The 17,572-nt window shown below is 30.6% G+C and overlaps 1 non-coding gene across 21 annotated transcripts; it reads right to left on the minus strand.

Moving 5' to 3' along the window:
* Positions 1 to 5,492: 5,492 nt before the first annotated feature.
* Positions 5,493 to 16,521, minus strand: LOC112797130 (uncharacterized). 21 transcript variants are annotated; one of them, XR_003199613.3, is made up of 13 exons: positions 16,342 to 16,521; positions 16,185 to 16,213; positions 15,828 to 15,954; positions 14,793 to 14,905; positions 14,295 to 14,410; positions 13,826 to 13,903; positions 8,842 to 8,949; positions 8,374 to 8,474; positions 7,474 to 7,583; positions 7,253 to 7,342; positions 7,054 to 7,170; positions 5,892 to 6,038; positions 5,493 to 5,795 (listed from the first exon to the last, which is right to left on the minus strand). It is a non-coding gene; the product is annotated as an uncharacterized protein (transcript). The 21 variants fall into 21 exon arrangements; XR_011881312.1 differs by having other exon boundaries at positions 8,374 to 8,477; XR_011881321.1 differs by lacking the exon at positions 15,828 to 15,954 and having other exon boundaries at positions 8,374 to 8,477.
* Between the last annotated feature and the right edge of the window lie 1,051 nt (positions 16,522 to 17,572).

Here is a 17,572-nt window from a genome sequence, read left to right on the forward strand (position 1 = left end):
TTTAGTCCGTTCTTTGAACGGTATAAACTTCACGGATATAATTTTTATTCAAAATAGATTTCACAAAATTTAAGTGTCCAGAAGCCAAGTTATAACCCACCGAAGTTGGTAAAAAATTATGTTTTTACCAAAAACTCAAACCTCAAGTTTTCCAAACTTTTCAATTCAAAAAGCAACCAAATCTTAGCCAAATCCATCTCAAGCATTCTCATGACTTTCAAACACTAATCCACTATTTATCAAATCACTAAGTCACTCAAAATACAAATGCTTCATCACCAATTTAACATCATTTTCATTACATACATACATATATACAATAATTGCATATATTCCAACCACTTCACTATCAAACCCAACATATAATTCATATTTAACACCAACTACATAAATCTCAATTTACCATACTTACCCGTATTTACCGGTCCCAGCTTCTAACCCAAGATTTCTCATACTCATCATCATACTCACCACAATATCACCAACCATCATCAAAACTCATATCACATCATCATTATCAACTTCTTACACATACTCAATTTCAACCTCTAAATCAAATCTACTACACATATTACATACACACATTCAATCAATCAATACATACAATTCCAACCTATTTTAGGGCCACTAACCTAAGTTTTCATGCAATATTATATATTAACTACAAGAAACCAAAATCATACCTTGGCTGATTTTTTCCAAAGCTCAAAACACTAAACTTCAAGTTTCAAAGACTCCAAATTAATCCCAATAAAATTTCAGCCACCCAAAGCTAAGTTCCAAGCACTCCAATTCACCGATTTAACTCTAATTTAACACAATTTCAATCTAATCCATACAATTCACCATAATTAACACTAGGATTGATAAATTAGACACACCACAAGGGTTTAGAGTTTTCTTACATTATCCATTGATGATTGGGGTAAAACCAACAATTATCCAATGTTAGATTGCACCTAAACCACCAAAATTATCAAAATCTCTCAGTATCAAACCAAAAATGCAAAAAACAAAGAGGTGGAGAACTGGGCACAAAAATTTGAGATCCTTACCACTTTGTTTAGTTAGAATCGAAGAGTTCAATAAGACGAATGCATAGCAACAAACGGCTCATCAATCGGAGCTCCTGATTGAAAGTTATGGTCGATAGAAGATTGAAGTGAAAATGGGTTAGGGTTTAAAGCTCTACTTCTCTTCTTTTTTTTTTTTTTGGTTTGCACCAGGGTATCCATCAGGTCGAAAGCCCAATGACTAATCCCTCGGGTACTACAGTAAGCAAGCTCCATTCCTATCCTCCAATGAGTATCAAATCCGAGAGAGATGGTTAAGGGACACAAATCATCATCCATATGTGTCAACTTGCGTTGGTAGCTCTACTTCTCTTCAATCAGCGTGAAATGTAAAATGAAGGAGGTGGAATGGCTGATCCTTGGTCTTATATAGTGGGCCTTAGGCCCAAATATAGTCCGGTTTAATCGATTTGGTTTGTTGGTCTAATTTTTATCGAAATCTTTAAAATTAATGTTAAAATTCATATTTTAAACATCTTTACTTTTTTAAATTATAAAATTTAATTTTTTTTAATTTTTAAAATTAATTTTTTAGTTAATTATTTATTAATTTTTAGAATTTTACATTCGACATACTAAAAGAGAAAGTATAATCAAGAGCATTCTAATCCTATCCTTAGAAGCATATTTGTGTGGATAAATAAACGGTAGCAAGTGACAATTAAACATACTCTTAGAGAGAAAAATAGAGCGGTGGACTGGATTGAAAAAACAGAGCACTAGTAGAGAGTGAGATACCATTTCATTGACAACCCATCAATGGACTTAAGAAAAATTATGGCTGATGATTTCACAGGAGCTACCCTATTCCATTTTGTTTATAAATTGTAATTCTTTTTCTTCTCTTTAGGACTATTAAGCCCCTTTCTTTAAAAAAAAAAAAAAAAACTAAAAAGATATCACAAGATGAATATGACAACTTAATAAAAATAAAATGTTCATGACCAAAAAATAAAAATCACCCCAAAATTAATATGAATAAAAGAGAATCTAATACAATACTTTAAAATATTATTGAATTGAAAAATTAAAAAAATTCAAAAATTGGATCCAGTAATAATTTTTTAGATGATAATAAATCAAATAATAATTTTTAATAAATTTTTAGACATAGTTTATTATTCTGTTTTAAATTCACAAGTTTAAAAAATATAAATTTTTTGAAATTTGAACTAAAATATAAAAATAGATTATTATAGTTATTTGTTTTGATATTTTATTTGAATTCAAATGAGGATATTTTCTTATTAACATTTATTGGCAATCAGCTGTATAAGTAGTAAATCGAACTAGGCTGATTCGATTTACAATACATGCTGCAGAAGTAGTAAATCAAATTAACTAAATTCAATTTACTACTTCTGCAGCATATATATAGTAAATTGAATGTAACTGATTCGATTGACTACTACTATAGCTAAATTACATAGAGATATTCTAGGACAGGTTTATAACAAAAATTGATTTAGGACATTTGCGTATTTTTTAACCTCATTCAGTTTATTAGTTAAATAAAAAATTAAATATTTTTATTAATTATAATATAATTATTACATGATATTTATTAATATTGTTTTTCAATAAATACATATAGTATATAACAATATAATAAATATAAAAATACTTTAAAAATAAAATTAAAAAATATTTATTACAGAAAAATATTAAAATTTTATATACTTATTTAATAATAATCGGATTATAACTTGTTAATTATAATTTGTTGAATGTCAATTGTTTTTAAAATATTAGTTAAGATATTATTTTAAAGTTTAATTTTAGGTTTTGACCGTCTTCTATTTCTTATTTATGTGAGACTGGTTCAGATGGTTCAACCAGTGATTCATCGGTTGAACTAATGAACCAATAAACTAATATTTTGATTGGTTCGATCATAGATTCGATTTTGATAACTGTGTCTTTAATTATATTTTGTTTTATTATTCTTTTAAAATTATTAATTTTTATTTTGCTTGTATCATCTCATTCTATTATACATTGTACATGTTCTTTTCTCTTATCATTCTTTATTCGTGTATAACTATTATTGTCTAATGGTCACTATTATGTTGCCTTGTTTTATTCTCCATCCTTACTTTTTTCTTTTATTCACCACAACTGCAATTAATTACTACTATATATGTTTATCAATTCGATCCATAACTACTTGTTGTGTTAATTTTTGAGTTATTGAAGATTTGCTAAAAGGAAAATTTTTATTTGGATATCTAAATGTTACTTTATATATGTAGATACTTATTTTTTTTCACTTGCTTGTTAGGTCATATTTTATTAAAAACTTTTGTTCAAATAATCAAAATTTGTCAATAGTTATAAAAAATAATATCAAATAATTAAATATCTTCTTAAAAGAGTAATAATATATGGACACTGCTATTTTAGCAACTCTTAATATTTGCAATTGTCTTTTAAAAGAGTTAACATTGTTGAGTAACTCCCGTACTATAAACACTATTTGTGATACTTCTTAATCTTTTTGTAGATCTAATATATCAACTTCTATTTTTCCAAATAATAAAATTGTTAATGTTTTTTAAAGTTTCTGTTTGATTTTAAAAAAGAATAGCAACTACGATATTGTTAGGTTTTTTCTAATAGTTTTAGGAAATTATTTTTTATATCTTTTAAATTATAAATTTAAGAAAATAAATAAAAAATTAATAAATAATAAGTTATTAATAAATAAATAATAAAAACATTGATTAGGTATTTAGGCTTTTTAATATATAGAATAATTTAATTTGAATTAATTTATGTATAATACTAAAATTATTACATTATTATTATGTGTAACAATCAAGATAAAAATTTAGACATATTTATAGATCTATTTATTTTCTCAATATTATTTAATTCGAATCAAATATAAAAAATTTATTCTTCATATTTTTCTCTCGCATAAATTTAATGGCTAAAAAATATTTATTTCTTTTAATTTTATTTTTAACATCTTAAATTATCTTTAGTTTTATTATTTTTTTCAAAATTTTTTAATTTTATTTTTATTATTTTTTTTATCATTCTCTATACACATATTTATTATTGTCTCACAACTACTATTATATATTAACTTATGCTCTCTTCCTTCCTCCTCTCGTTATTTTCTTTTCACATACTCTTCTTCAATTATTATTAATTATAACTATGTATTAGTTTATTATTTATATAATAAAAAATAAACACTACTTTAATTACTTCATATATCAGTTTATAATTTATTACACTCCTATGATTTACTGAAGGAGTAATATTTATTTTTTTTCTATTATTAGTTTTTTCTTATTATTTAATGCTTGCAAAAAAATTGTTATAGAATCATTCTCATTTTTTTAAAAGAGTATACCTAGTACATCATAATTTTAATGATTAATGTACATTTTAATATTTAATGTACATTTTGTACTGGTGGCAATTATTGCAATGTAATGGATCTCATGTCTTACTAGGCATTAAAAGTTGTAAAATAACCTTATCCACATGTTTATTCATTTGCTGTTTAATAAATTCTCTAAGACGAGTTCTACTTCTTTCTACACCTATAAAAAGATATGTGTCGATATTAGAAAAGGGCAAGAACTATGCACGTAAAGTTAGACAATATGTTCTACAAAATTGAGTCCCACTAATCTATAAGTTTACAATGCAATTTGGTTAGTCTTATAATAAAGTTTACTATGCGTTAAGAGATGTTCATCCATATTAATTACCATAATACACTACTATATAGTTGACTATTATTAACATTTAAAAAAATATTACTAAATTATATTAAAATATTATCTATATATATTAGTAATATTTTAACAAATATTAAATATACTCTATGTTACTAAAGAGTTTTACTAACATTCTTTTAAAGATTTAATAACATTTAGTAAAAATATTACAAAAAAATTCTATTATAATATTATGAAAAATATTACAATAGACCATTCATGGTAATATTTAGAAAAATGTTACGATAGATAATTTTTGTAATACTTAAAAAATGTTATCATAGATAATTTTTGTAACATTTAAAAAATATTACTATAAATATTTTTTATAACACTTAAAAAATATTACTATAGATATTTTATACCAATACTCTAATAAATGTTACAAAAGATTTTCTTTGCTAACAATAAAAAGATATTAAAATAGATCTTTAGTAACATTTAAATGCACAAATTATTGAATTAAAATCTTTTTCTTCAATTACATATTCTACACCCACTTTACAAATTAAACCCAAGATATTTAAATATTAAAATTGATCCAATAAGTCAATTTTCTTATTTCTTCAACATGCTTACATGATTAAATACAAATATTTTGAGACCACATGAGTACATGTTTAAATTGAAAAATAAGTAATGGTGTTTATCTTTCAACTATACACTCAAGAAATACCAGCAATTATAAACAAAATAATATCTTTATAACAAACAAACCTGATTAAAATGTTGCTGAAGCTTTTCATTGGTCAAATTAATACAAAATTACTCAAAAATTTAAAGTACACATAACAACCGATATAATATACCAAATCAACAATGCCACCTTTGCAAATGATAGAATTACAACTTGACTGGTAGTAACGAGTGAACACAAGCAATGGCATTTCTCATCTTTTGGAACAAATGAATCTATCTCTTTCCCTTTCATGAACTCAATGTTGCCAAGATGCAAAATCGCAGCAACAACTCGAAATATTACATCCTGAAGAATAAAAAAAAATAGAAAGGCAAAACATTGAAGCACATGTCAAAATTTAAGAATCTAATCATGAACTTAAAAAAACTTCCTATAAAATACCTGCTCCTCAGAACTCATTCCAACATCCATTGCTCTCTTTATAGCTATATATTCTTTATGTTCGTCAATCCCTTCTAACTCATAGCAATTTGATTGATTCAGATATTGAAATATTTTTGGATGTCCTAACTTATACTTCATAATCTCCTGTCAAAACAAAGTCCTATCATACTAAATTTATGTTACCCGATTCAAATTATCAGCTAGAGCTAATAGAAAGACCAATAATTACTACAAAAAATACCTATTCAAGTACACTTGAAAAGTATAGCTAAAAATGAAAAAAAATTCCTTAAGCAAAGGCTACGCTTTTTAGGCTTCGGAGACGCTTTTATGGGGGATGCCTATACTAGTGTTGCCTATTCTCAAAGGCTACACTTTTCTGCATTAAAGGCTACGCTTTTGACCTTTGAGAATAGGATACGCTTTTCAAGTGATGCTGTTCAGGACTAAAGGCTACGCTTTTCAGCTTCCATGCTTACCAGAATAGGCTACACTTATCCTTGCTATTGCATCACTTGTAAAGCGTAGCCACATTGTATACCATAGCTACTCTGTAGCCTTAGGTCCCTCATTATTTTTTTAATTTTTTGTATATATATAAATATATATTTTCTAATAATTTTTTGTACAACATAATATTTAGTAATATGATTACATATATAATTCTGTATTTTTAATTAAATGAGTTAAATATAATAAAAATAAATTATACTAAATAATTTTTTTAAATAATAAAAATTCTATAACAAAATATATTTATAATAAAGAACCAAAAGTATTGGAATTTTTAAATATTCATGCATCTCACACTATATAATACATAAAGGAGGTAACAAACAAATTCTTTTTTCCTAACATCTCTCCTTGACTGTATTTAGACTAAAATTTTACAAAAACAATTTGACAGGTTTTGCGAGCAAATATGCCATTTTATCAGTTGAGGGAATGCCAGACATAGGAAACATCCATTTTAGCATTTTCAAGAATTGCAAACCTTTTCGTCATCTTTTTTCTAAAAAAAGGGGTAAAAAACTTCAATAATAATACTATAATAAAGATTTAGCTTGAAGTATGAGTTAGATTTTCAAATCATATATTTAAGTAATTAGCAGGGCAAATTAGAAAAAGGACACAAGGGACAACTAATTCAAGTACATACTTGTTTATTGCCAAAGAGGTTGCAGCTTGTTGTGCATTTCAAAGATTGTGCCTCCTCACATTTGTAGCAAAATCAACAGCTTGGATTTGGAAAAGCAAGACAGTAGTCATTTTTATCCTTTAGAATATGGAAAAGTTATGTGAGGAGTTATTCCATGTATTATAAAAGATATCAACAGTAAGCAAGACTAAGAGCATACTTCTTCTGTCATGTCAACCAACTTTGTGGCAAATGGAGAGTTCAGATCAAATCCAAGAGCATTATAATAGCAGCAATCAATTCAATTATTCTATGCACAGTAATGTGTTAAACAAAGACAAGTATAATTAGACGGAGACAAGGAACAAGTAGAAGGCTTTATATAAGATTCAAATAATAAATAACATGAACACAAAAACAATTATACTTTCATTATCTTACCATTGATTATTTGCTTCTTTGTAGCGGAATCAAATTCTTTAATTGACAAAGTCGGTGGTTTTAAGAGAGATTGATTGATATAGAAAGTTGCTCCATATGTTCTTATAAACCTGAACAAAGCAAGAGTATATAGTCAATAAAATATAGTTTCCAAGCTCAGAGTGTTGAACTGAAATTGGTATGAAAAGATTCTCTCTAGTGCAATCCTAGGAGTGAAGCTTAAGAGGCCACTTTGTAAGCAGAGTTATCAAGACAAAATAATTCAAGTCAACTAATTTCAAATCAAGACCTACACTACTCAAAGATTTTATTACTAAACCTATAAAAATCACATTGAAACACAACCTTGCAACTTAACTCAAACCCCAATCCAAATAAAACATAACATCAAACAAAACAAGTGCAGTATAAATACAACTAAATCAAAACTTGTAATATTATGCCTCAACTTTCAAAAGAAAATTGAATTTTCAAGTTCAATACCTATAGTATTTTACTGATTCAGTCTTGTTTCCTAAAATACAGGCTTTGAGTAGATATTCATAGAAGCTGAAATACAAACAGTCATTTAACATATAATATCTTATTTTTGATAGTATGAAAATTAACTTTTAGCGGCATTATATCCCCATCCAAACTCCAATTCCCATAAAAACTTGCAAGAATTTTTACATAATATTGTCTCTAGGTTCTGGCTACTAGAATTTGAGAAAAAGGGGTTATCAAAAATATGTTGCAAAATTTTTACAAATGTAAGAGTTTGCCCTTTGGAGTAAAATAAATATGGTATTTGAACATGAAAAATACATAAATTTTAGGGGGATGATATGACAAAGTTAACAGCTTTCCAATACTAACACAAAACAATTAATCAATGATAGAAATTCAAATCCACTAAACTTGTTCTATTACTTGTTTGGGCTTCTCAGTGGTATCACTATCATCACTCCCTCTAAACCAATTTGAACCACCAAAGCAATTCTCAATCTTATGGCTTCTATCTGCTGGAAAATCGCTGAAAATGTAAGAGAAGTCGGAAAAAAAATAGAACCCTGGATAAAAACCATAAAAATTTAGACTCAATACCAACACTAAGGTTTGAAGTTAGAACCTTTTCCACAATCATTTCACTTGCAACATACATAATATGACGCAAATTACTCTGTAAACAACCCTAATCAATAGAACTTGAGTGTCACACAAATTCATTACGACCAAAATTATTCAACTATTCATTAATCAATATAATAACTAACCTTTGAAAAACACGAGGTTTGGCCACTAAGTTGCTCTAGCACCGACAAAAAATAGACTATAACTTTAATTATAAATAAAAAGAAAAATTAAAAGAAGCAATGCGAGGCGAACCTTTGTGGCTCTAGTGAGACAATCTCCACTCTCACCCATGGAGATATTGAGAACGAGCTTCTGCACCTTCATCTCTCTCATTGGATTCACAAGTTTCTTTTCCGAATCCTGTTCTCAATTTCTTTCCAAATCAACACATAAACACGCAAATAAAAGAAAACAAGAAAAGATCTGAGTGATTTCTATTGGATTTGGATTTAGATTTGAACTAATATGAAGGGGACAGAGTACAGGACCAGTGGCTACGACAATCAAAGAGAATGTGAAGTGTAAGCTGGCACTTATAAAGGTAGAATACAAAACCAGTGTTATCTAATTAATTATCAAAGCAGCTTCTTAAGAACAGTAAGATTTAACATTAAGACGTAATTAATCTAGACCACTTATAAGTTAAACGAATCACTATAACATGTTCCTACTAGTTAATTCAATATTAAATTTAGGGATCCAAAGCATGTCTAATCATTAATGAATCATAAGCATGCATTCCAAGCACTCTATGTCCAAAAAGATAATATGCCTACCACAATGTCGTATTATTTTAATTGAAAAAAGGAACTGAAGAAAAATAGAAAATTAAAAATATTCCGTCATAAAAGTAATACAACACTGTGGGCCGTGGGAAAGGAATTCTACAAAACAAAGCCACATAAAAAAAACCAATAGAATGAAGTGGTAGTTAAAAAAAAAAGGAAAGAGCGCACGCAAGCAAGATATTTAACTTGATTCAATTTTATTTTCACCTTGTTTTGTAGGCTTGGAATACTCATGCAGTAACATATGCTCCATTATATGATACCCTCAGTATAAATTTTCCTTCCTTAGAATATAGAATATGTATCAATTTGGTGCTTCTTTTACTCAACACACTTTGTGTAACATAGTTGATTAGTTTCTCTTACATATAACATGGAATTATAATGCCTAACATGTCCTAATGCAGCGGAGTTTATCATAAATCATGCTGAAGTTTCAATAGCATTTGTACAAGAAAACAAGATTCTATCTGTAAGGTTTTTCCCCCTAGCTAGCATAATAATTTATTTGGAGTAAAAACTAGGAATTGTAACACCCTACTATACAGAGTCTTATGCTTAAGTCATAATTCAGAGATGGCAAGGTATTACGACCTCTAAAATAAAAAAATTAGTACGTATAGTAGTATGAATGATTGATTATAACTAGGAGTCTGTGTAGAAAAAGAGGTAAACAAAAAAAATGCAACTCAAAAGCGCAACACTCCGATCGATAACGTAACGAACAAGGATAAACCAACGCGAGATTATATATATACAAAAGAGTGTCAAAAACAAGAATATCAAGACTCAAAATCCGGCTGCGAAGATAACCGGTCCGAGCATAGCAATATATACATATGATAAAATAAGGAAAACCCCAAAGGAAACCCAAAGGGACACAAATACATAAAACCTATTCTCCAAAATCTCCCATAAGAGGATTCATCACATTTTGTATTATTTACTGGAGATAAAAGTATCTAAGCAAAAAATATAAACCAAAACATATCCCCGAGAATAAAGGATCTTCGCAAATCCAGAAGTCTCCAGCAGGCCTCAGCGAGAAACCTCACGTCCTGCATCTGAAAACCACAAAATCCGCATGGGTGAGAACCAAAGGTCCCTAGTATGGTAACAGCTTCCACATATATAATACATAATAATAGAGGAAAGCCGGCGGCAATCCTAGAACTTCCTCCAGATAATATCAAAGCTTATAAACAAGCTAGACCATATAAGGGCATCTGACTAAAGATTCTTCAGTCTAACTAATACTTCCCTTTCCAATTCCTTCAAACCTCCCAACCACCAGCAGGAGTATAATGTAGCAAACACAGTTATATCAAACAAGAAATATACAAATAGGAACAATTAAGGCATTTAGACAATTAGCAAATAATATGCAGTCAATTAGGTAATCTCAAACAATTCATATAGTATGCATATGATGAATGCCTGTCCCTAGTGGCTGATGATATCATCTGTCGGTTATAGAGCCAACCCGACAAGTCCTGGCAATTAACCGTTGGACTGTCCCTCTGTCGTGTCTCCCCAACTCGAGTTATACTCAATATAAACTTGATCATAATCATGATCCATATCCATCACCCTCATTGGTGAATATTTATGGGGGTGAGCTCATCCGGGGCTTTCACAGTGCCCGGCCACCCTGACGACATAGGGTCAAAAGAGCTTCAAGTCTCAACCTGGAGCACGTGGTGGCTAGCCACTGCTTTCTCCCAGGGAAACTCTCATCTCCGATAATGGAAGTGCAACATTCACAATTCATTCAACAGCATTTATATGCATTATACTTGGCCATAATCATGGCTCCGCCGTAACACGGCAATAATCTAGCCATCCGGCTCACAGTTAAATCCATAACCAGCCACCCGGCTCACGGTTAAATCCATAACCAGCCGTTTCATTAACAATTACGGCCTTTCGGCCAATGGCATAACAAGCACTTCCACCACCATCCTCCGCCTCTCACATAATCACCTTTGATCCTCATTGATCATTCATTTTTCCCTTGCTTCACTCGCAAGTTACCACATTCCCTAGCTCCTCTTCCCATTACTAGGCATATCATAATGATTTAAGACATAAATGGTGAGATCGGAGGCTTAGAAGTATGAGATTCGGCTTTTAAAACTCAAAATCAACTTTGGGATGAAAACAGGGCCACGCGTACGCGCACTCCACGCGCACGCGTGGATGGCCACAAAACTCATCGACGTGTAAGCGTCATGCACGCTAACGCGTGGATTGAAAATTAGTCAATCGACGCGCACGCGTCAGCCACGCGTACGCGTGGGTACTCTCGTGCCCCAGGCACAAATCTGGCATAGCTTTGGCATAACTTTTTGGAAAATGGGTGGGCATTGGGTGCAGCACATTCGGCGCGCCCGTGCACATCACGCGCACGCGTGGATGGCGCTTTCTGAAAGAACGGCGCGTATGCACCAAGTGCGCCTACGAGCGAGGGGTCATTCTGCTAAAAATTTTCTAAGTTAAAAGCTGCAGAATTTACAAATTCAACCCCCAATCTTCCAACGGACATAACTTTCTCATTTTAAATCGTTTTTCACCCGTTCTTCGAATGGCATGGACATCCCGAATCTAATTTCATTTCTAAATAGATTTGGCACGAAACAGAGATCCGTAGTCCGAGTTATATCCTGTCAAAGTATGCCCAAAAACCAAGTTTTTCATAAAAACCACAAAGTGCCATTTTCAAAACAAGCCATTTTCAACTCTTTTCAAAATCAATCAAAACATGCCAATTTCATCCCTTTTCTTTGAAATCAATCAAAATATATCAAATCCAATATCAAGCCTCCTCATCTCACACCTTGACACTTTACCACAATTCACCAAAATCACTATCCCATTATTTTAACCCACTTCACCCAAGTGGCTCAAACCCAAACACATTGACATATCATATACTCTTTCCCATGCCAATTTTCAATAACACCAATTCCAATAAATTATCATTGTACACAATTAATATCATGCTCACCATCAACATGGTTCAATCCACAATCCAACCATAACCAATCATCAAACATATATCACAACATGCATATTTCTCATGCATCATACCACCAAGGCATCAATAATCATCATCACATATATGACCACATCATATATCTCAATTATTCAACAACATCAACCATTCAATGCCTATCTTAGGACCTCTAGTCTAAGTATTTCCTACCACATTATATATTAGATACGGGAAACCGAAACCATACCTTAGCCGATTTTCCAAGCTCAACCGGAGCACTTCCAAACCACTTATCCACAAGCTCTCAAGGTCTCAACACCTCCAAGAACAGATTTTTCACCACCAAATCCCTTTTTAAGCTTTTCAATATCACTAATCAAGCTCCAATATTCACACATACACAACCTAAGCCACAATAATCACACCCATACACAACATCTCAAAACCCCAAACATCATAGAACCATAAATAACACTAGGGTTGAGAATCTTACCACACTCAAGGTCCAAGGAGACAAGATTAACCTTCTCCTTCAAGAGAGTTGGGTCCTATAACATCAAAGAGCCCAAAGTCTCAACATTTTTGCTCATAAAACTCGAAAACAAGGCTGGAATTTTGAAGAGCAAAACGTGGCTTACCTCAAGATTAATTGTATGGGTTTTGTAGAGCTCTCCACAGTGAACGTGTGGCCGCAAACGGTGCGGCAATCGGAGCTCTAGATCAAAAGTTATGGTGGTTTGAAGATCAAGTAAGAGAAAGAACTTGAGAGAGTGTTCTTCCTCCCCTCTCTTCAATTTTCAGCGTGAGTTTGAGTGTTGTAAGGAGAGAGAGTGCTGAAAACTAGGGTTTTGGTTTAGTTATGTTGGGCCAAGGGCCCACTTTGGGTCCGGTTGGCCCGGTTTGGCCCGTTCGGTCCAATCTTGGTCCGAATTCTATAAAATTGGTACCGAAATTCTCGTCTCAATCTCCTCTATCATATTAAGCCATAAAAAAATCACATTTTAAGCTTTCTAGAATAAATTCTCATTTAGGGGTTAATTAGCCGTTAATTAACCGGGTTTTACAGGAATAATGTCAAATTTTGATTTAATGTTTGTGCAGATTTTGTCTTGTCTTGAAAGGTGCTATTCAAATCTTAAAAGTAGGTTAAACATATTTCTATATTAATCCTTAATGATTCCTAGTGAGATTATTAAGTATTTTTTCTTGTTCAGTTGTTGAATTAATTATAATAATGGTGTAGCTATTGTGAGCTTTGGAAGTGTTTCAAGCACACAAAAGAAGGAAGCTAAGAAATTTGGAACATGTTGCTTCACATGGGGAGAGTTTCTACACTTGGTATAGAAACATACTTTATAATAACATTGAGTATTCCTTCATAGTTTTTTGCGTTAAAACTACCACTTAGCTCCTAATATAGATTACAATTTTTTTAAGATTAAAGTTGCCATACCTGTGTATCATTTAATTCAGATATCAATAATGAGCCACTGGAATTCCAAGCCATAGCATTGACACAGCCAAGGTGGCCCTACTCAAATCATAGCAAGCGAATACTCAGTAAAAATATAACAATGAATGGAAGGGGAAAAGGTGAAGATAGATAGCATCAACAATTTTCGATACTCTTAAATTCTAACTATAATCTTACGGTAGAATGCATAATTAGGTACTCTCATGTGTGATTATTGCATAAGCACTAAGCAGTGAACACTATTAACGATTATCAAGTAACAACAATATATTTTATAATCCAAATTATAAAAAGATTCAATTCAAAAATACTAATAAAAGATTAAGATAGCACTTGAGTAACATTACAAACTTTTTTAATAAAAAAGTACGATCAAACAAGAAAGAAAATAATAATAATAATAACAATAAGAAGAAAAGTGATAATTAAGGGTGTGGAAGTTAGTTACAGTGAGGCGAGGGAAGACTTTGAAGGAGCAAGAAACGAGACCGGGTTAGACTCGGTCAACGCGGATGCCTCAGAGGATGAAGTAATGAATAATGCTGTACTCTAAGCTTCTAAGCACTGAAAAAAAGACCACAATGAATAACAACCGCATGCATTACCATAATTAAGCAAAATGGCATAATGTACAACAAACATTATATACTTAACATGAAGACAATGATAGGAAAAGGAAATGATCTCTTATTCTCTGTCGAACACTTTAGAGGTCATATGTCGGGGATTTTTGTTTAATTATCATTCATTCAAATGTGTGATTTCATCCAAAAACAAAATAGTCCTATGTCGGGGTTACTATATTTACCGACAAACAATGTAGAGATCACTGGTCGATATAGAAATGAGTACTACTATGTAAACATTAAGACTATATTTTATCCGGTTGAATAGAAATAAGTACTACTACGTAAATAAACGTGTTTAAGAGAGTTACAAGAGATACCTTATTAGTCGTTATGCATTTCAACATCAAAATTACAATTCAGAAGATGAGAGTAAGGCCAGCCTAGTAAGTGAAGCTTGAAATATTAATATTCTGCGAGATTCATTTATTGTCTGCAAAGATGGATATGAATGTAAGGTCACAAAGTTGAGTTAAGCTATTTTGAAGCAAAAGGACTCAACAGTGGCATCCGAATGTTAGCTGTCCTACCTATCTAACTTACATGTCAAATTTTAGTTATGATTTGGAAGTTTGTTAGGTCAACCACTAACTATGTATTATTTTTGAGCCTTTAATTTATCGGTGGCTTGTATTGCAAGCTCAATTGTCAAATAAATATCTAGGGACATTCTGACCCTTCCAACAAGTTTCAATATGTAATTGGAGGTTGCCTAACTCTATTGGAGAGGTCAATTGAGCTTGTAGCCTAATGTAGCCTCTAAACCCCCACTTCCTAACTTTACAAGCTAACCAATTCAATTTTTCTATAACTCTAATCCATTCCCAATTAAACACCAGCCAATACATTCATCAATACCAGCAAACATACAACCTAATAATCATAAATAAATAGAGTTTCAAGCAGTGTACCTCATGCATCCCTCTAATAATCAAAGAATCATTTTTTCTTACAACTCCACTAATTATAAAAAATTATTGGAACTGAATTAATCCAAGACTCAACAAAAATAATCAAACCATTAGACAATTATTAACTCACGCACTTATTTACTAAAACTTCTTAAGGCATTCATATATTTGAAAACTGTAATTGATGTAGTAACTTATGCACTTCACTATGACCTCCACAAATTGAGTCAAAATAAAAAAAGAAATACATAACTTTCTTATTACAGGATGACTGTCCCGTTCACTGACACCATCAACCACCTCCTCATTGGCCAACACAGTGCCAAGCATGGGACACCAATTAATTGAAACTTCAGCATTAATATTTTATAAGTACACATTAAAATCTTCAATATTGAGGAGTTAATTGAAATAAGCAAAATTTTAAAGCAATTATTACTCAACCTGATATTCTAGCTCACTCTTATAAATTTGTAGAAAGATCCATTGAGTCCATTTGTAATAGTCAGGTTCTATGGTAGTCAATAGATATTTCACGATCCCAATCATAAGAGAAGCCTAATAATTTTAACTACAAACACATAAAAAAGACACAGCATGGATCTTATAAGAACATGGATAATTAATTATAATGCAAGCAGAATATCAAGAATTAGCACATTGAGGATCAACAACCCATTAAACAACTTAATTAAAACCTAAATTCAAAACCTTACTAATAAATAACCAATTAAAAACCTAAATCAACTAATAATTATACATAAATATATTTAGCACATTGAGAATCAATGGATGGCCTACCTGCACAAGGACAATGACAATGACGATAGCTAACGCGGCAAGTAGAGACAGCAACAACGAGCAGCGATGATTCAGATCCAGATCGAAATCAGCAAGAGTTGAGAAATTGAAGAACTCCTTGAATAGAAAAAAATTTAAGAAGTGAGAAAATGCTTACCAAAGTGGAGAGTAAAATCGAGAATTTGAATTTGAAGGCGGAGCAAGAGATTATGGAGGAGGAGCGAGAGCTGAAAGGTGTTTCACAGCGTGAGGAGGAGTAAGAACAATAGTTTCTACTTTCAGAGCATGAGCATTTGTATATCTGGACTTTTCATTGACAATAGATAACACTTTTAATAAGTTTTTTAAAAAAATAAAATATATTTAGTAAATGTTACTTAATATTTAATTTATAATAATTACTAACACCTTAACAAATGGTAAAAGATAAATGTTATTAAATGTCTAAAATGTAATAGTAATAATTATTCAATTGTATTTATTAATTTATTTATGCATTTTCTTTCTTAGTATGTGTAGATATTTATTATATTTTTTTAAGTCATAAAAGAGGAGGGATATTTTGAGAAAGCCATCCAAAAGAAAATACAAGAATAATATGGCAGGTTTAATGTACATTCACATACATATTAGTTATTGAATAGCCCTTGTTAGTTTTTATTAAGTCAAAATCACTTAAATATTTTCAACACTCAATATAAATGTATCTTAAATTTAACAAAAACATGAAACTTATACCTATTCGGCTATTCCTTTCACAAAATTAAAAATTAAAAGGAACAAATATCTCCTAAACAAAGACTAAAATAGGAACTTGTCACAGTCATGCTTTTGTGCACTTATTAGATAAATTTGATACGTCAAATATCAAGATTTAAATAACTAAATGCATTTAAGTTATGATTTTTTAAATATGAATGTCATGGGAATGTAAATTATTTTTTATTTTTCTGTACATGACAAAATAAAAGCATGCATTTTCTGTCATAGTTCTACAAAATATCTTTTCAATTATAGATTGTTTATTTAAGTTCAGGAATAGTTATGGAACTTTATTTATAACATAAATTTGCATTTATTTTTTTTCTATCGAGTTTTACTTAATGAATTAATCTGTGGATTATGAAAATATTTCTTCAATTAAAATCAATTATTGAAAAAACATTTTAGATTTTTTTGGGTTGTTAAAACAATGGATTGTTTCTGACTACCCACTTTTTTCATAGTCTAACAAATAAATTGTTTCGAATGCCACATATTGCACTCCATTTTACATATTATTTATTAGGCCCAACAAAATATTCAAAATGTTGTCACGCAGCACCATACTTAATCATGCTTAATTAATAATTATAGCTAACACACACTCCTTTAGCTATCCACAACTA

This window comes from Arachis hypogaea, chromosome 4 (genome assembly GCF_003086295.3).
Source record: "Arachis hypogaea cultivar Tifrunner chromosome 4, arahy.Tifrunner.gnm2.J5K5, whole genome shotgun sequence".
Lineage (NCBI taxonomy): Eukaryota > Viridiplantae > Streptophyta > Magnoliopsida > Fabales > Fabaceae > Arachis > Arachis hypogaea.